At 47.8% G+C, this 20,270-nt stretch overlaps 1 protein-coding gene across 1 annotated transcript in view; it reads right to left on the bottom strand.

Annotated features, from left to right (window-relative positions):
- Positions 1-20,270, bottom strand: part of ZPBP2 (zona pellucida binding protein 2) — a 202,157-nt gene that overhangs the window by 54,962 nt on the left and 126,925 nt on the right. The gene's annotated exons all lie outside the window — the stretch shown is intronic.

Here is a 20,270-nt window from a genome sequence, read left to right as displayed (position 1 = left end):
CACACAGAAAAACCAAGCCAACATAAAGAGGCTGCATCCTGCAAAAATGATAAAGAGTGCAAAAAGATAAAAAAAAAGGGGTATTAGTTACTATTTTGGCCAAATTTGAATTTTTTCTTATCTTAGCTGTTCAGATTTAGTGTTAGGGACTCGCAAAATCTGGGGACCCTTGAAAATCCTTTTACTGTGGTTCAAGTCCCGACTGGAATATGGCTTCAGTAGGTTTTCACACATCTGAAAGGTCTCATCCCCAACCATAACAAATGGCATCGGTGGGCCTTGAGTGTTGGGGAGAGGTCGTGGCAGGGGTAAATTAAAATTTTTGCCATACAAGCGCCTGCCCATATCAGAGTTTTTAAAAGTCTGACAGTCATTGCCACGGCCAAAAAGCTCCAATGTCCACGGTGAGAAAGTGACAGTCCACATCTGCTATGGCCATGAGCACTACAGAAAAATATTTTTTATAGTTAAAGTACTCCAATCCAGTTCTGGCGGGTTTGGTAATCCGTATGTGCTTTCCATCCACTGCTCCCAAACAATTGGGGAAATTACACACTCGCCAGAATTTGTCTGAAATTTCCATCTACATTTCCGCGGTGGGTAGGGGGATAAATTCATCCCGGAGAATGTTCCACAAAGCCCGGCAGGTGTCCGCAACAATTCCAGAGAGGGTGGAAATTCCTAGCCAGTACTGAAAATGGAGCTATGAATCTGAAAAACAGAGAAAGAAAAAAATTAAGAAGCTAAACAGATAAAGTTGAAAATAATTAATACAAAGAAGAATAATAATAAGTATGACAGGTGTTTATTTAGAATTATTACGTACCTTAATGTGACCAGGAGACGTTCCTCTGTAGGAATTGCTCTACGGAGCTGGGTGTCCTGTCTCCGGATGGCTCCTTGGACACGACCAAGCCAATACCGGAAGGTCTCTTGGGACATCCTGGTATATTCAGGAAATTTCTCCGGGTTGGCATTGAGCTTGCTGTATAGAGTGTGGTAGGCTCCACGGATCTCCCGGACTTAATAATGGGGTGTCTCCAATAACGCCGACGCTGTCTTCTCCATCTTTCTCTATTCCTTTGTTGCTCACAAGCAAACGCATAGGCGAGAAATAGCTTGATACTTAAATCCAGGTTGAAATAAAAGCTCTCCATGCAAAGATTCATCGTGACACAGTATACAGGAGCTAAAGATTTCAGCTGTATAAGGGTCTTTATATAGATATCACATAAGACACGCTCACTGTTGTCCCATTGGTGGTGTCTGTTTATCTAGATTTTTCTCCTGTTAAATTTTCCACCATGCGCACAAAAAACGGAAATGCATGTAAAACACATAAAAAAGCATGCAAGCGCTGCGTTTTTTTTACAGCATGCGCAAGCTGATGCATCGAAAAACCACTGCGTATGTACGCGTTTGCATGCGATTTTGACTGCATTTTAGCTCGCGTAAGATACACTGCGGATTCAACCGCTAATGTGAAACTAGCCTAAGAAAACTGATGAATCCGTTTCAAACAAATGATCACTGGACACAAGAACGCAACCTTATATAGATAATTGGATTTTTGACACAAAAGAGTGAGAATCTCATATTTTTCAAATTTATTTTCAATGCCTGACTCATGGCTATGTGTCCTTCAAGCATTCTCTTCAACATATATTAAAATGTAAACATACCTTTGGTATCTATATGTAAGGGTTCCTGTCCCTAAAGATAACAATAATAATGTGAATAGTCTCATGTGCAGGGCTGGCTCCAGGTTTTCGTGGGCCCTGGGCGAAAGAGTCTCAGTGGGCCCGGGCGAAGGAGTCTCAGTGGGCCCCTTTAACCGAATTCATGATGCACAGATACGGCAGAGATATATAGGTATAGTACAATGCCAAAGATTTCACTTACTTCTTACGTTGCATGAGTGATTTTAATAGCTCAGAAAACGGACAGTATAGTCCTCCATACAGTATTATGGGCACCACATAGTGATCCTTAAAGAATTTTAAGCTCCATATATTGATCTATACAGTATTATGGACACCACATAGTGCTCCATACAGAAATAGCTTCATATATTACTCCACACAGTATTATGGGCATTACATAGTGCTCACTAAAGTCTCTAATGATCTACTAACAGCTAAATCAAATGGTCATTACTCCATGCTAATTCTCTTGGATCTCTCTGCAGCATTCGACACTGTGGATCATCAGCTCCTCCTCACTATGATCCGTTCCATTGGCCTCAAGGAAACCTGGTTCTCCTCCTATCTCTCTGACCGCTCCTTTACCGTATCTTTTGCCGGTTCCTCCTACTCTCACCTTCACCTTACTGTTGGGTTTCCTCAAGGATCGGTTCTAGGCCCCCTCCTCTTCTCCTTGTACACTGCCCCTATTGGTCAGCCTTTCTAGAAAACACCGGCAACTGTCTAAACGCTGTGTCTAACATCATGTCCTCACTATATCTGAAACCGAACCTGTCAAAGACTGAACTCCTTGTGTTTCCTCCCTCTACTAACGTACCTATACCCGACATTGCCATTTCTGTGTGTGGTTCCACTATTACTCCCCAGCAACATGCCTGCTGTCTTGGGGTCATACTTGACTCCGAGCTTTCCTTTGCCCCCCACATTCGATCACTGGCTCGTTCTTGTCATCTGCACCTCAAAAACATTTCTAGAATTCGACATTTTCTTACTTTTGACTTTGCAAAATCTCTTACAGTTTATCTTATTCATTCTCGTCTCGACTATTGTAACTCTCTTCTAATCGGTCTCCCTCTTACCAAACTCTCCCCTCTCCAATCTGTCTTGAATGCTGCAGCCAGGATCATATTCCTCACCAATCATTACACCGATGCCTCTACCTTGTGCCAGTCATTACCCATCCACTCCAGAATTCAGTATAAACTTATTACCCTCACCCACAAAGCCCTCCATGGCTCAGCACCACCCTACATCTCCTCCCTTGTTTCAGTATACCACCCTATCCGTGCCCTCCGTTCTGCTGATGACCTGAGGTTAGCATCCTCAATAATCAGAACCTCCCACTCCCGTCTCCAAGACTTTACATGTGCTGAGCCAATTCTTTGGAATGCTCTTCCCAGGTCAATACGATTAGTCCCCAATCCTCACAATTTTAAGCGTGCCCTGAAAACGCATTTATTCAGACTGGCCTATCGCCTCAACACATTAACCTAATCTATCCCTGTGTGGCACAGCCAAAAGTTTTACCATAACCAGGTTCCCCGCATCATGTTCCCACATGCTTTATGCATCCACTAGCCCTCTGTGTCTGTACTGTTACACACTTAACATTATGGCTGGTCCATACAATCAGGGCAACTGTTACCACCCACCTTTTGTGTGCCTCTTTCCTCATAGACTGTAAGTTTGGGAGCAGGGCCCTCATTCCTCTTGGTATTTGTTATAATCTATGTGATTATTGTTATGCTGTAATGTCTATTGTCTGTACAAATCCCCTCTGAAATGTAAAGTGCTGCGGAATATGTCGGCGCTATAGAAATAAAATTTATTATTATTATTATTATTATTAGCACCACATAGTGCGCCATACAGAATAATGAGCCCCATATATTGCTCCATACAGTATTATAGGCACAACAAAGTGCTCCATACAGTACAATGATCCTCATATAATGCTCCATATAGTATATGATGGGCCCCATGTATTGCTCCAAACAGAATGGGCCCCATATAATGCTCCATATATAATTGGCCCCATAAGATACTCCGTATATAATTGACCCCATAAGATGCTCCATATACAATTGGCCTCATAAGATACTCCATATGTAATTGGCCCCATAGATTGCTCCAAACATTTTTAAAAAAATGAAATACTCATCTCTTGTCGCTGGCCGCCGCTCTGCTCCGCTTCGGACTCCTCGGCATCTTCCAGCTCTCTGCTGTGACTGGCAGAGGGCGCAGAGTATCAGGCAGGGGGCGCACAGTACTGACCTGAACGTCACAGTCAGAGGACGGAAGACGCTGAAAGGCAGGAATAGGAAGAGGTGAATATTGTAAGGACTGGGGCCCGGAGCAAGGGGGGGCACTCCCAGGTGCCGGCACTGGCATCAGGCTCCCATAGCGCGCCTGTGTCCCAGACAGAGAGTGGGCCTCCTCGCCTGCTCAGGGCCCTGGCACTTGCCCGGGTGCTGATGCCAGCTGTGGTCATGTGTTTCTATACATCTAGTGTGCAATATGATATGGTGTAGTATAACTATTGTTAATATGGTATTATGAAGTATAAAGTATGATGTTGGTAGTGTACAGCATAGAGCAAAATATAGATTAGGGCCTAAGGTATAAGATGAGGACAATAGGTTTAGTAAATACTGGTATAGCATAAGATACAGGTAATGTGTGGGATTAGCACACAGTGGGGCGAGGCAAATGCTAGTGAAAGCAGGCACTTCCTGATAGTTAGTCAGATAGGGAAGTGATGATGAAAACTATTCCTCTTCAGGTATTCCTGAGAAATGATTCATATTAAAAGAGCTGAACTGAGGATGAAATCCATAGGCCACGAACAATGGTGACTTACCAGTAGACTCATGACAACTGTTATTCACAGCGAATTCAGCTAGAGGTACGTAAGTAACCCAATCCTCCTGATTCTCAGACATAAAACACCTAAGTCTCAAGATTCTGGTTAACGCATTCAGTTTGCCCACTAGACTGTGGATGAAAGGCTGAGGAAAACGACAGATGGATCCCCAAGCGAGCGCAAAACGCTTTTCAAAATTTGGAAATAAATTGCATCCCCCGGTCAGAAACAATATTGGTAGGAATCCCATGTAAGCTCAAGATTTCTTTAATGAAAATTTGAAAATTTGTGCCAAGGTCTTGTGATTGGGTAAAGCAGATAAAGCAATGAAATGGGAGATCTTGCTGAACCTGTCCACTACCACCAAAATAACTATGCGTAAATCAGTAATGAAATCTATCGATAAATGAGCCCGAAGGTCTACTGGTAATCACCAAAGGTTGGAGAGACCCAGATGGACGAGTATGAGGGGTCTTAGAATGCACACACACACTACAGGCAGCTATATAATCCTGAACATCCTGATGCACCCCAGACCACCAAAAACGCCGAGTAAGGAGATCTGTGGTGGCTTTACTACCAGGGTGTCCAACCAAGGCCAAATCATGATGTTCACTTATAACTAAAGCCCCGGTTACACATAACAATGTCCCAGCGATCCCACCAACGATCCGACATGATGGGATCGCTGGGACATCGTTAGACAGCCCCAGCGATCAAGATCAGCGACGCTGGACGCTGGTTTCTAATGTAAACATCGGGTATCCAGGAGCCGCGGATCCTGGATACCCACTGTTTACCTTGGAAACCGGCGTACACGCTGGTTTCCAAGGTAAACATCGGGTATCTAAGAGTTGCGCGACTCCTGGATACCCGCCGTTTACCTTGGAAACCAGCAGCAATCGAAATGCTGCACGATCAGCGATACCCAGCAGGGGGGCCGGTCGCTGATCCCAGTCACACACAGCGATCTCGCTGGCGAGATCGCTGTGTGTGACGGGGCCTTTAGATGAAGATTCACGGTACGAATAGTTTAACTAAAGAACAGGCAGCAGGGGTGCCTCTACAACCTCTTTCTCAAGGTCAGAACGTATAACGACTCCTTTTTGTAGTATAGGAACTGGTTCGCCATTATCTCCACCCCCAGGAAAACATTGGGATAAGGCATCTGCCTTAACATTCTTATTCCCTGGGCTATATGCCACAGAAAGTTGAATCTGGTGAAGAATAAAGACCACCTTGCCTGTATAGGCTTCAGACACTTAGCAGATTCTAAATATAACAGATTTTTATGATCAGTGATTACCATGACGGGATGAACTGTCCCATACAGAAAATGATGCGACTCTTGAAAAGCCCACTTAATTGCCAAAAGTTCCCTGTTACTAATGTCATAGTTTTCCTCAGAAGATGATAGTTTCTTATAAAAGTATGCACTCAGACACCATTTACTAGGATATGCACCCTGCGATATATACAGCCCTCACCCCCACTTCAGACGTATTAACTTCTACAATAAATGACTGAGTGACATCAGGCTGTATAAGGATTGGTGCAGTTGCAAAACATCTTTTCAAGGTATCAAACGCCTCAGAGTCCAGACTGGACCATTTGGAAGAGTCCGTCCCTTTCTTAGTCATACCCGTCAGAGGTCTGTCCAATACTGTTAGTGACCAGCTGGGTACCCAAGCAGTGTTCTTGGTAATATTCGCTCCATTTAACTAGCTCCCAAGTCTGCCAGTCTACCGCAGGGTTGGACAGCGTAAGCCAAGGTAGTCCAAGAACCGCAGGAGAGGGCAAGCGCTCTAGCACATAACAGTCTATAAATTTAGAGTGCATGGCTCCTACCTGTAGATGCAACACACAAACGGCCTGAGTAAAATATCCATGGCTTAAGGATGCAGAGTCAATAGCAATAATTGGTATTGATCTAGACATTACTTGTGATTTGAGGCCATGAGCCTGGACGAACCTAGCGTCGTTCAAATTAAACCCCACTGTCAAGAAAGGCAGAAATGACCACCTTATATTTGCCAAGATGAATCTCGACCATAGAAAAAAATTGAGATCTACCAACAGAGGGAATAAGTACACCCAGGGTGCTAACCTCCCCGCATCGCAAGCTCCTTAGTTAGCGACTGTTTACTGGGGTATATGGAAGGACCAGCACCCACAAAATGACACTTTATATCCAACAGACTTCCCTTTACGTCGAACTAACATTAGACAAACAGAACGTGCTGCCACAACCAACTGCATGGGTTCCTCAGTTGACCGGAGTCTCATGCAGGGTAAAGGCATCCTTTACCCTTACAGATAACCCTTGATAGAACTGGTTACAGAGTGTGGGGCCATTCCAATTAGTATTGGTGTACTGTGACGGACTCAGCTCCTGCTGAGCCCATTTTTTGAGTGGACCCTCTGGGTCGTGGCACCCACCCACCGAGGGCGAGCTGACCTTGTGAGAATCCACCCCCTATACAGGGAGTGTCAGGGGCAAGACCAAGGGGGTGAGCCACCACGACTGCTGGGACCAGACGGCCGGCTCAGGGGACACTAGACGAGTGTCTGACGACAAGCAGGAAGCAAGACGAGACTAGACGTAGGTGCAAGGTATCTTCATTAGAATAACACAAGATCACATACAGAGAACACAAGCAAAACGTGCAAGGTGCGCGCGTGGGCACGCCAAGGTCCATAACATGGTACGTGCCAGATGGAACGCCTAGGCACAGGTAATGGCAAGATGGCATCGGACTCCGGACTGCTGGCAAACCGACAGGGTCCAGGGATCAGGCTGCGGACGTCAGCTCCGGACATCAGGCCGTAGTCATCTGGTTCCGGACCTCTGGCAATGGTCGGCAGGTTCCGGGCATCCGGCAGGCAAACCAGGGTTCAGGCAAGGAGGCACGACAGATATCCAAGCAGGGTGCGTGTTTAGGGAACACGCCAAGGTCCAAGGCTAGGTGCGTGTGTAGGGGACACGCCAGGGTCCAAGGCTAGGTGCGTGTGTAGGGGACACGCCAGGGTTCAAGACTAGGTGCAAGGCAAGGTGCGTGTGTAGGGGACACGCCAGGGTTCAAAGCGAGGTGCGTGTGTAGGGGACACGCCAAGGTTCGCAAACGAGACAGGGTGCGTGTGTAGCCACGCCAAAGCATAGAATAAGACAGTGCGTGTAGAGACACGCCAAGGTACAAGGTATAAGACAGAGTGCGTGTAGAGACACGCCAAGGCACAAGACAGAGTGCGTGTAGAGACACGCCAAGGCACAAGACAGAGTGCGTGTAGAGACACGCCAAGGCACAAGACAGAGTGCGTGTAGAGACACGCCAAGGCTCAGAGCAGGGTGCGTGCTAGGAGCCACGCCAGGGCACAAGGAAGGGCTGCGTGCTAGGAGCCACGCAGGGACGCACACCTCACTGGCCAATGCACACGGCTGTAACGCCAGCACGAGGCACGACTAAGGCACAGGAGGGGGCAAAGGAACCTTCGTGCTAGGAGCCACGCCAGGTTCAGGGCAGGGTGCGTGCTAGGAGCCACGCCAGGGTTCAAGGCAGGGTGCGTGCTAGGAGCCACGCCAGGGCACAAGGAAGGGCTGCATGCTAGGAGCCACGCAGGGGGCACGCCACACTGGCCAGTACACACGGCTGTACACAAACACGTGGCACTTACCACGGCACAGGAGACGGCCAAGGGGAACCCACGCCGGGGTTCAATGCAAGGACAAGGCAGGGAACAAGGCAAGGAATACAGGCAGAAACAGAGCCAGGTCAGAGAGAGGACAGAGTCTAGCAGCGGAGCGTAGGCAGAAGCCCAGAGCCGGGCCAAGGGAAGACCTTGGGACTAGACAAAGAAACGAGCACTACGGAGAGGAGAAATGGTGCGTGTGCCAGGGAGCACTACAGAGCACCATAGGAGAGAGCGAGGCAGAGCAAGCAAAGACTGAGACCATAGGGAGGAACACAAAGCAAGGAATAGCAAGGCAGAGAACACAGGGAGGACTACAAGTCAAAGCATAGCTAAGGCGAGACATAGCAAAACAGACTAAGACAAAGAACAGCAGAAGGACTACAAGGCAAAGCAAGGCAAAGACAAACATGGCATGAGAGACAACACAAGACATGGCACAAGACAAGAGGCGGAATACGAGCACGGAGCGTGTGCAGAGACGCACTACAGAGCAAAGTGCAAGGGCACAGAATAGAGGGAGCAACCCCACAGACCCAGAGCCTTGCAGGGAAGCAACACAATAATCAGGCCCTGAGCATAGGAAGAGGCGGCCTGATATAGGGCATAGCACCTCCTCCTCCAGGTCAGGACCAGGGGAGAACTTCCGGGATTCTAGACATGACGAGATGATAGCAGAACCAGACAGTGCAGGATCTTAGGAAACGTCACATGATCAGGGTTTCAGACATGACGAGATGATCACCGAACCAACCAGTGCAGGATCCTAGGAAGAACACATGATCCGGGATTCTAGACATGACGAGATGATTGCAGAACCAGACAGTGCAGGATCTTAAGAAACATCACATGATCAAGGACTCCAGACATGACGAGAAGATCACAGAAGGCAGAGCAGAAACGCAGGGATCCTGCAGCTCAGACATGAGGTGAGTCTGCACACAGCTCTAGCGAACATGCAGGACAGCAGACAAAACATGCGCATGCACATCGCTCCAGGAGTTCTTGAGACAAACAGACATGGCAGACATGGCGGACGTGACATGTACCACCTCCGAAACTCAGATTGTATAGGCGACCCAGCACCTGAAAAAATTCCTCAACCATCTGTAGTGACAGAGTTGCCCGTAAGAGAAAATACCTAGGATTGAGAGTCACCCTGAAGGAGCAAAATTATGATCCCCACCTGTTGCTCCTCAGTTCCAGAGGAATGACAATGCAATTTAAAGTAAAGCTTACAGGCCAAACTTGTCACCCCCCCCCAGAGAATGGGTCAGGCAAAGCGAACTTGGGCCAGGTTGTCTGGGAGTTGCAGGCCCCAAACCAGACGTGTTTGGATGCTGCAAAGCAACAGAACGAAGATATGCCTGTTAGGAGTCAGATTTCTTCCTATCTTATGATGAAATCTAGACCCTTGCATTCTGCAGTCTCCTGCTGCAGAGGAGATTGCAGTGGAGAGTGCCTTGCAGCAACTCTCTCCAGAGGCCAAGTCCTTTGTTCCCTCAACTGAGCATGCTCATGGGACGAACTCCCATTGGAGTTCGGGAGTCAGGTGCTCAGGTCCTGTGTCGAATCCTATTGGCTCCTACTGGAGCCTTGGAGATTTCCGGAAGGTCCCGTTTGGTATAAAAAGCGAGCATGGCTGTTCCGCCATGTGCTAGTATTTTTCAAACTTGCTGCTGTATGTATGGTGATGGATGCTTGGACTGGTGACTGACTTATTAAGAAACCCCTTCCCTCTGATAATACGATTGTGTGAGTGTTTGGGTTCAGCCAGTAGCAGCGCTAGCGTCAGCGCGCCTTAGCTCCATCTTGCACAGCAGCTTAGCGTCTGCATTGCGCCAGCGTTATTGCAGCGCCTTGCCAGCGGCTCCGTTCTTAATAAAGGGAGCTTGGTCTCCAGAAACGCGTCGATCTGACCATGTGTAAGGCGTTGTGCTGATGTTTTATCCTCTGTATGGAATGTGTATGTAGCGAATAAAAAACTCTGCTTTTCACTACTCTGTTGAGCTGGATCTTCTTCATTTGGATTTCCCACGGCCTGACACTGCGGGTCTGTGCTCCAGGCATTACCAAGAAGCAGAAGCGGTGAGCTGGAAACTTTTTTTTCACAGCTAACAGAAACCTGCACTGTTTTATATTGAGGAGACATGCTTCTATCCAGTGAAATCAGAGTGCGTGAAATCAGTGCTGCCGTCTTCTGTCAGCATTAAACCCATGGACAGCCAGGCTATCAAGGGCTGGAGGAGAGGCCACATTCATGAAGAGAAAAGGTGGTGCATTTCCTTTAGTGTTATCTCACATTTAATACATTTCACCCCCTCCTTTCAGTCATCTCTTGTTGAGTCTGCCTTCTTTTCCATTTGGCCTTGCATTTTTTGGTGTCTTACGAATCAGTGAGTTGGTTCTCTCATCAAAACTTAACCTGGGGGGCCTTCGACACAATGACCTCACTCCCTGTGATGGAGGTCTACGTATCCACATCCAGAAATCAAAAACTGACTGGTCTGGTATTGGTTCCTGGGATCCTCCCCTTGCCATCCCTGGTCCGATCTATCCTTTGGAACTGGTTAATAATTACTTTTCTTTCTGATGCCTCTGAAATTCCTTTTTCTCTCGAAGATTGGTTCTCCTCTTATGAGATTTGAATTTCAGTCCCTTTTTTGTAAGTGGTTGCACTCCTTGGTCACCCCACCAAGGAATTTGGTACTCACTCCTTGACCTGGCCCCAAGTTTTTGTCAGAAGTGGTTAGGATTGCTCAGGCTTCTTCTTCTCCTGTCATTTTAGTCCTCCGCTTAGCAAAACTGCTTATGATTAGAGTTGAGCGACTTTTGGTTTTTTAGGGTCGCGTTTCGTTTCGTGAAACCCGACTTTTCCAAAAGTCGGGTCGAGCAAGATCGTCCGATTATAGGGAAAAGTCGGGGTCGTCCCGAAACACGAAACCCAATGTAAGTCAATGGGGAATAAAAGTCGGCAGTGAGAGGAGGACAGGAAACACACCAACAGTGCCCATTTGAATGCCAAAAGCATCAATTCTTCTTACTTAAGCTTGTCAACCTTAATTAACTTCATAATACAAGTTACGCACTGAAAAATGGGGGTTATTTGGCTACAGACTGTGGGGGGGGAGGGCTGGCTCCAGGTTTTCATGTGCCCTGGGCGAAAGAGCGCCCCTTTAACACATACCACAACTCATCATGCTCCGATACGGCAGAGAAATAGCGGTATAGTACAATGAAAAATACCTCACTTTTTACATCTCATGACGAGGCCCATCTATTTCTCCATACAGAATCATTGGTCCCATATAATGTTTGAAACAGTATATGATGAGCTCCACATAATGCTACAGTATATGTTGGTCCCCATGGATGAAGCTCTACTGTCTTATGGGCCCAAATAATGCTCCAAACATAATGGGCCCCATTTCTAATGCTCTAGTGTATAATGGGCCCTGTAAATGCTGCTCCGGTGTCTGATGTCCACCTTTGGAATGTTCCAGTGTATGGTGGGCCCCATCTATCATTCTCAGACGGTGTTAGGCCCAGTATGGATTGCACGTGATTGCACAAAGGTTAGAAAGGGTACCGTATCCCCAGATAACATGTATGGATAGCGTACACATTCAAAATATATGTCTCAGGAGGCAGGCTCAGACGGTGTTAGGCCCAGTATGGATTGCACGTGATTGCACAAAGGTTAGAAAGGGTACCGTATCCCCGGATAACATGTATGGATAGCGTACACATTCAAAATATATGTCTATACATCAGGAGGCAGGCTCAGACGGTGTCAGGCACAGTATGGATTTGACGGGCCAGATTACACAGCGGAGGAGCAGGGAGAAGTAAAGATTGCAAATGCTGGGGCCCTGCCCAAGCAAGGGGGGCCCACTCGTGGGCGTCGGTACTGGCACTGGGCCCCTCATAGTACAGCGGTGTGTCTGACGGCGGGTGTGCACCACCACCGTCAGAGACACTTGATTGCACTATGAGGGACCCTGTGCCAGTGCCCGCGCCCAAGAGTCGGCCTACCCACCTGTCCAGGGCAACGGCACTCGCACGGTGTCGTGCGCTAGGTGGTGACCCCGGCCATGGGGGGGGGGCAGCACAGTTAGGGAGTTTTAGAAAGTGGCATATGTTGATGTTGGACATTCAGCTGATGCAAAAGGCGAAATAGGTGAAGTACCAGGAAGAGGTGGACCAAAGCAAGCCATTTTTCTGTCACCCTATGTGTCATCAGGGGAAGGTGGGACAAAATCCTTGGAAACCCATGTATGGTTCATTTTAATGAAGGTTAGATCATCCACATTTTGGGTTGACAGACGGGTCCTTTTTTCTGTCAGGATTGATCCAGCTGCACTGAAGACTCTTTCCGATAGCACACTTGCAGCTGGGCAAGCGAGCTCCTGTAAGGCATATTGGGCCAATTCAGGCCAGGTGTCCAGTTTAGCGGCCCAATAGTCAAAGGGGAATGACTTGTGTGGGAGAACATCGATATGGGAGGAAAAGTAGTTTGAAACCATAGTTGACAACTGCTGTCTCCTGTCACTTTCCATCGATGCAGTATTACCAGTTGTGTGAGCGGTATTTGAAAAATCAGTCCACAACATTGTCATGAAACCCCTGTCTCCAACGCCACTTCTGCTGTGTGCACCACAAACACCTCTGCCAAGCTGCCCCCGGCCCGTACGGCTCGTGTGAGAACCATCACCGCTGCTGTGTGCTGGGAATGCCTCAAGCAACCGATTTACCAGAGTTGCTTGTTTATTAGCCAATATTAGGTCAAGGTTCTCCTGTGGCATGATGTTTTGTAATTTGCCTTTATAGCGTGGATCCAGGATGCTGGCCAACCAGTAGTCGTCATCATTCATCATTTTGGCAATGCGGGGGTCCCTTTTTAGGATCCGCAAGGCATAATCTGACATGTGGGCCAATGTTCCCGGTGTCAATGATGCACTGCGAGTGCTGGGTGGAGGAGCACTTTCTGGCAAATCCACATCCCTCCAGTCACGCACAAACCCTGTACCAGACCTTGCCACGCCAACATTTTCACTTGCCCCACGAGATGCATCCTCCTCCCCTAAGTAATCATCCCCATCATCATCCTCCTCCTCCTCTTCTTCCTCCACCTCGTCCAGGAGAGGTCCCTGAGCAGACAATGGCTAAATGTCATCAAGGATTCCCTCCTCCTCTTCCTCCTCATCAACATTGGCTGCAGACGCCTGCTCCTTAAGGTGCGTCAAAGTTTGCATGAGCAGACGCATAAGTGGGATGCTCATGCTTAGGATGGTGTCGTCTGCGCTTACCAGCCGTGTGCATTCCTCAAAACTCTGAAGGACTTTACAAAGGTCTTTCAGCTTCGACCACTGCACACCTGTCAACTCCATGTCTGCTCTCAAAGTGCCTGGCCGTGTATCCTCCCACAAATGCATTATGGCCTGCCTCTGCTCGCACAGCCGCTCCACCATGTGCAGGGTGGAGTTCCACCTTGTTGCAATGTCGATAATGAGGCGGTGGTTGGGAAGGTGGAGCAATCGCTGCAGCTTCTGCATACGAACGGAGTGTACAGGCGACCGGCGGATGTGCGCGCACAGTCTTCGCACCTTCTGGAGCAGGGCTGTTAACTCCGGATAATTTTTGAGGAAGCACTGCACCACCAGGTTCAAGGTGTGAGCCAAGCAAGGTATGTGGCTGAGTTTTGAAAGGGCTATGGCTGCCACAAAATTACGGCCGTTATCACTAACTACCTTGCCTGCCTCAAGATGTACACTGCCCAGCCATGACTCAGTTTGTCGCTTCAAGTACTCGGCCAGCACCTCGGCGGTGTGTCTGTCGCCCAAACACATCATCTGCAACACAGCCTGCTGACGCTTTCCACTAGCTGCTCGATAGGGGGACACATCGTGTGCAACAGTGGCAGCTGCAGATGGAGTGCTCGTACGACTGCGCTCTGTGGACGAGCTTTCGCTTCTGGAGGAGGAGGAGGAGGAGGAGGAGGGTCGAACGCCTACAGCCAACTGTTTCCTATACCGTGGGCTAGGCAGCACTGTCCCACCACCGCTGTCCCCTGTGGACCCTGCATCCACCACATTAACCCAGTGCGCAGTGATGGACACGTAACGGCCCTGGCCATGCCGACTGGACCATGCATCAGTTGTGAGGTGCACCTTTCCGCTCACTGACTGCTTGAGTGCATGGACAATGCGGTCTTTCACATGATGGTGGAGGGCTGGGATGGCTTTGCGAGAGAAGAAGTGGCGACTGGGTAGGTCATAGTGTGGTACTGCATAGGCCATGAGTTCGCGGAAAGCTGTGCTTTCCACCAACCGAAAGGGCATCATCTCAAACGAGATTAGTTTGGCAATGTGGGCGTTCAAACCCAGTGTACGCGGATGAGAGACTGAGTACTTTCTTGACCTACTCATAGTGTCTGGGAGGGTGAGCTGGACTTGAGAGCTGCATATGGTGGAAATAGCGGTGGACAGGGCGGACTGAGAGAGGGTTGATGATGGTGATGGAGTTGGTGTTCTTTCTGATGGCCTAGAATCAGTCTTTCGTTGATATAACAGTGGGATTCCCTGACTGCTGTGGTCTTGCAATGACACCTCAACATTTGCTGCTGTGCTAACCGGTGGGCTTACAGTGGGGGAAACAATGTAGCGTTGCTGACTACCTTCGTTGTGATCAGTTGCACATGTGGCACTTGAGGTTTGGTGTTGTGTCCACGCTTGCAAGTGCATGCTGGTTAAATGTCTAAGCATGCAACTGGTATTCAAATTTTTCAGATTTTTCCCTCGGCTAAAGGTCTTTGCGCACTTCTTACAGATAACCTTGGCCTGATCATGAGGATTTTGTTCAAAAAAGTGCCACACTGCACTCTTCCTACTTTGGCAGACATTTTGCGGCCTAGCACGCTGTGATCTTTTGACCCTCTGGACAAGCTGTCCAGCAACTCTTTTGATGTTTGGAACCTGTCTTTGGAGTGCTCCGGGCCTGCCAGATAACAGCTGTTGCGATGTCGATGTCTGCTCCTCATCTGAGCTATTGGAAGCAGCACCCTCTTCCCCCAATGGATGCCAATATGGGTCAACAACTGGGTCATCCATCACCTCCTCTTCTATGTCATGTGCACCTTCCTCTGTGTCACCGTGTATGGTGGTATAGTGTGCGGGAAGGGGCACCTGAGTCTCATCAGGGTCAGAATTTGGCACTGTACACTGCGAGGACAATGTAGTGCTCTGAGTGAATGTACCAGCAGAATCATCCATCAGCGGCTGTGCATCAGTGCACTCCATGTCAGATTCATCTTGGCCTGGGTAATTCACCATTTCACTTGATAATCCAGGCATGGTATGTGAAAACAGCTCCATGGAGTAATCAGTAGTATGGCCTGCGTCATCCTTCAATCTTGGTTGGGGTGAAGGACACAAGGAAAGGTGTGGTTCATGAACATGAGCCTCCAATGACGACTCAGTGCTTTTACTTTTTACAACTGAAGAAGAGGAGGCGATAGAGCTGGAGGCTGAGTCAGCAATGTAAGACAAAACTTTTTCCTGATGCTCTGGCTTTAAAAGCGGTTTGCCAACTCCTAGAAAACTAAGCGTTCTAGGCCTTATGTAGCCAGACGATGACGCAGGGTCAGAACCTCCTGCATTCGGTCCTATTTTGCTCTTGCCACTACCATCAGATCCACCACCAACACCATCATTACCAGCTGCCAACCCCCGCCTAATTCCACGGCCTCTTCCACCAGCCTTCCTCATTTTTGGTAGAAATGTAGACAAAATCCAACAAACTATATAGTAATGTAAAACAAGGTACAAGGTGTCTATAGGACAGGGGAGATTTTGAATTTCTGCAGACACTTGTGGACACTGGACACTTTTGGATTGTGTGAGGCCCACTGATATCTCAGCGCTATGTGACAGGCTCGATGGCACAGCTGTGACCAAAGTGACTAGAGGATAAGGGAGATTTTGAATCTCTGCACACACTTTTGGACACTGGACACTTTTGGATTGTGTGAGGCCCACTGATATCTGAGCGCTATGTGACAGGCTCGATGGCACAGCTGTGACCAAAGTGACTAGAGGATAAGGGAGATTTTGAATCTCTGCACACACTTTTGGACACTGGACACTTTTGGATTGTGTGAGGCCCAATGAATATCTGAGCGCTATGTGACAGGCTCGATGGCACAGCTGTGACAAAAGTGACTAGAGGATAAGGGAGATTGGATTGCTTTTAAAAAAGCAGTTTGCGGAGCAGTGGGTAAACAGCAATGCAGGAATGTCAGGAAGCCTTAGAAGGCAGCCCAACAACCAACACCACTGATACACCACTATATAGCCTCCCCTTGCACTGCACACACAGTGACTGGTGTGTTGTGCAGGCCAAATTGCTAGCAGCAGAAGCAGTTTTTTTGTCTTCTTCCCTGCTTAACGCTCTCCCTACAGAATCAGCAGCAACCTCTCCCTATACTAAGATCGGCAGAAGTAAGATGGCGGTCAGCGTGCACGCCCTTTTATACCCCCTGTGACGCCCACCAAAGCAAGCCAATCACTTGCATGCCCTTCTGAAAGATGGTGGTGACCCGTGCCTATGTCATCACGTTGCCCACAGTGTCCGTGGATCCTGATTGGCTGAAAAAGAGCGCAAAACAAACTTTTGAAACGCGACTTTGGCGCGTAAGTCGCCGACCTCGTGGCCGACCTCATCCTAGGGTCGGGTTTCGTTTCATGAAACCCGACTTTTGAATTTTTTCGACTCGTTTCGCTCAACTCTACTTATGATGATGCAGTCTGATGTTGACATATTCCATGGTTTTCTTTTGGAGCTCAGCTTTGTCTGGCTTGAAGTAATTTCACGTGTTGCATGGCAGAGAGCCAGACAGGTGGGAGCAGTTGAGCATTCTTGGCACACACTAAACGCTCGCATGTCCTGTTTCATAGGTTTCAAAGCCAGGGTGGTCGCCATACATCGTCAACTCGAAGGAGACAATACCCACCTTATGTTGCCCGATAATGTTCATCTTACTGAGATCAGGCTAGATATTTTTCTCTCTGGTCTCTAAGATAGTATTGAACAGGCTTTGTGCTTAATGGGTGGGGAACAGAGCACAGCATAAATACTTTGCTCCTCCTTTGGTGGTCAATTTGTTCTATCTTAATGGTTCCTGTACGAAAACCAGGAATATTACTGTTGAATAATGCTTCGTAACTGTTTATCATGCCAATCGAGCCTTATTTTGAGACTTATAGCACCCAATGTGCTAAGACGTTTTCATGGCTGTGACCAACCTCCAACCATTAAAAAAGAGATTTTGTTTAAAAAAAACTGTGTTTTCTTTACATGGGAAGGCCTCGGGATGTGCGTTAGTTGGGTCTCAGCAGTCTGCAGGACATTTCAATCATCTATTGCATTCTCCTTGACTACTGTGCCCCATTGAAGGGGTTAATTTTTGTTCATCCCATGTTTTTCTTCTCCCCTTCTGTTGATCAGCCAATGAACCCTTTTCCCCTCCCATCCTCTTTTCTGTTATGTTATAAGCCACTTCATCACCTGGCTACTTAACTTCCTTTCCGCTGACATCCCCACTATCATCATGGGTGACTTCAACATCCCTATTGACACTTCCCTCTCAGCTGCCACTAAACTTCTATCTTTCACTTCCTCCATCAGACTCAATCAGTGGTCTTCTGCAACCACTCACAAATATGGCCACACACTGGACCTCATCTTCACCCGCCTCTGCTCCCTATCTAACCTCTAACTCACCTCTACCTCTTTCTGACAACTTACTTACATTCTCTTCCCTCTCCTCTCCTGGTCCACAATACCCACCCCACAAACTTGCACACCCTCACATAAATCTTAAACACCCCAATCTACACTCACTGTCTGAATCCATTCTCCCTCTTACAGACATAAGTTCCCTACACAATGCGGATGCCACTGCCGCTCTATATAATACCACAATAGCTGCAGCTCTGGAATCGGTTGCCCCTCTCACACATACCAAAGCTTGCAAAATCAACCGACAGCCCTGGCACACCAGCCTGACCAAAGAACTGATGGAAAAGATCCCACTCCAATGAGCACGTCATTGAATTCAAACAGTCCCTCACTACATTCAAGGCGACACTCGCTGCAGAAAAACAAACCTACTTCTCATCTCTCATATCCTGTCTCACAACCCTAAACAGTTATTCAACACCTTCAATTCTCTCCGCCGCCCCAGCACCTCCTCCCTCTCCACTCATCCATCTCAGCTGAAGACTTTGCCTCATTTTTCAAGCAGAAGATTGATAACATCAGAGACAGTTTTGGTCGACAACCCCCAGAGCCCTTTCCTCCTAACTGCCCAGCCCTCCTCCTCCAAAACTAACTTCTCCATAATAATAATAATAATAAATTTTATTTTTATAGCGCCGACATATTCCGCAGCACTTTACATTTCAGAGGGGATTTGTACAGACAATAGACATTACAGCATAACAATAATCACATACAGTAGATTATAACAAATACCAAGAGGAGTGAGGGCCCTGCTCGCAAGCTTACAGTCTATGAGGAAAGAGGTAGACACGAAAGGTGGGTGGTAACAGTTGCCCTGATTGTATGGACCAGCCATAATGTTAAGTGTGTAACAGTACAGACACAGAGGGCTAATGGAGGCATAAAGCATGTGGGAACATGATGCTGGGAACCTGGTTATGGTAAAACTTTTGGCTGTGCCACACAGGGATAGATTAGGTTAATGTGTTGAGGCGATAGGCCAGTCTGAATAAATGCGTTTTCAGGACACGCTTAAAATTGTGGGGATTGGGGACTAATCGTATTGACCTGGGAAGTGCATTCCAAAGAATTGGCGCGGCACGTGTAAAGTCTTGGAGACGGGAGTGGGAGGTTCTGACTATTGAGGATACTAACCTCAGGTCATCAGCAGAACGGAGGGCGCGGGTAGGGTGGTATACTGAAACAAGGGAGGAGATGTAGGGTGGTGCTGAGCCATGGAGGGCTTTGTGGGTGAGGGTAATAAGTTTAAACTGAATTCTGGAGTGGATGGGTAGCCAGTGTAATGACTGGCACAAGGTAGAGGCATCGGTGTAACGATTGGTGAGGAATATGATCCTGGCTGCAGCATTCAAGACAGATTGGAGAGGGGAGAGTTTGGTAAGAGGGAGACCGATTAGAAGAGAGTTACAATAGTCGAGACGAGAATGAATAAGAGAAACAGTAAGAGTTTTTGCAGAGTCAAAAGTAAGAAAAGGTCGAATTCTAGAAATGTTTTTGAGGTGCAGATGACAAGAGCGAGCCAGTGATCGAATGTGGGGGGCAAAGGAAAGCTCGGAATCAAGTATGACCCCAAGACAGCGGGCATGTTGCTGGGGAGTAATAGTGGAACCACACACGGAAATGGCAATGTCGGGTGTAGGTACATTAGTAGCGGGAGGAAACACCAGGAGTTCAGTCTTTGACAGGTTCAGTTTCAGATATAGTGAGGACATGATATTAGACACAGCGTTTAGACAATCGCCAGTGTTTTCTAGAAAGGCTGGCGTGATGTCAGGAGAAGAAGCGTATAATTGGGTGTCATCAGCATAGAGATGGTACTGGAAACCAAATCTACTGATTGTTTGACCAATAGGGGCAGTGTACAAGGAGAAGAGGAGGGGGCCTAGAACCGATCCTTGAGGAACCCCAACAGTAAGGGGAAGGTGAGAGGAGGAGGAACCGGCAAAAGAAACAGTAAAGGAGCGGTCGGAGAGATAGGAGGAGAACCAGGAGAGAACGGTGTCCTTGAGGCCAATGGAATGGAGCATAGTGAGGAGGAGCTGATGATCCACAGTGTCGAATGCTGCAGATAGATCCAAGAGAATTAGCATGGAGTAATGACCATTTGATTTAGCTGTTAGCAGATCATTAGAGACTTTAGTGAGGGCAGTTTCAGTGGAGTGTAAAGAGCGGAAACCGGATTGGAGAGGGTCGAGAACAGAGTTTTCTGAGAGATG

Source organism: Dendrobates tinctorius, unplaced genomic scaffold, assembly GCF_039654945.1.
Source record: "Dendrobates tinctorius isolate UK_male_01 unplaced genomic scaffold, ASM3965494v1 ptg000032l, whole genome shotgun sequence".
Taxonomy (NCBI): Eukaryota; Metazoa; Chordata; class Amphibia; order Anura; family Dendrobatidae; genus Dendrobates; species Dendrobates tinctorius.
The sequence above is the reverse complement of the archived record's forward strand: the minus strand, read 5'-3'. Positions and strand labels throughout refer to the sequence as shown.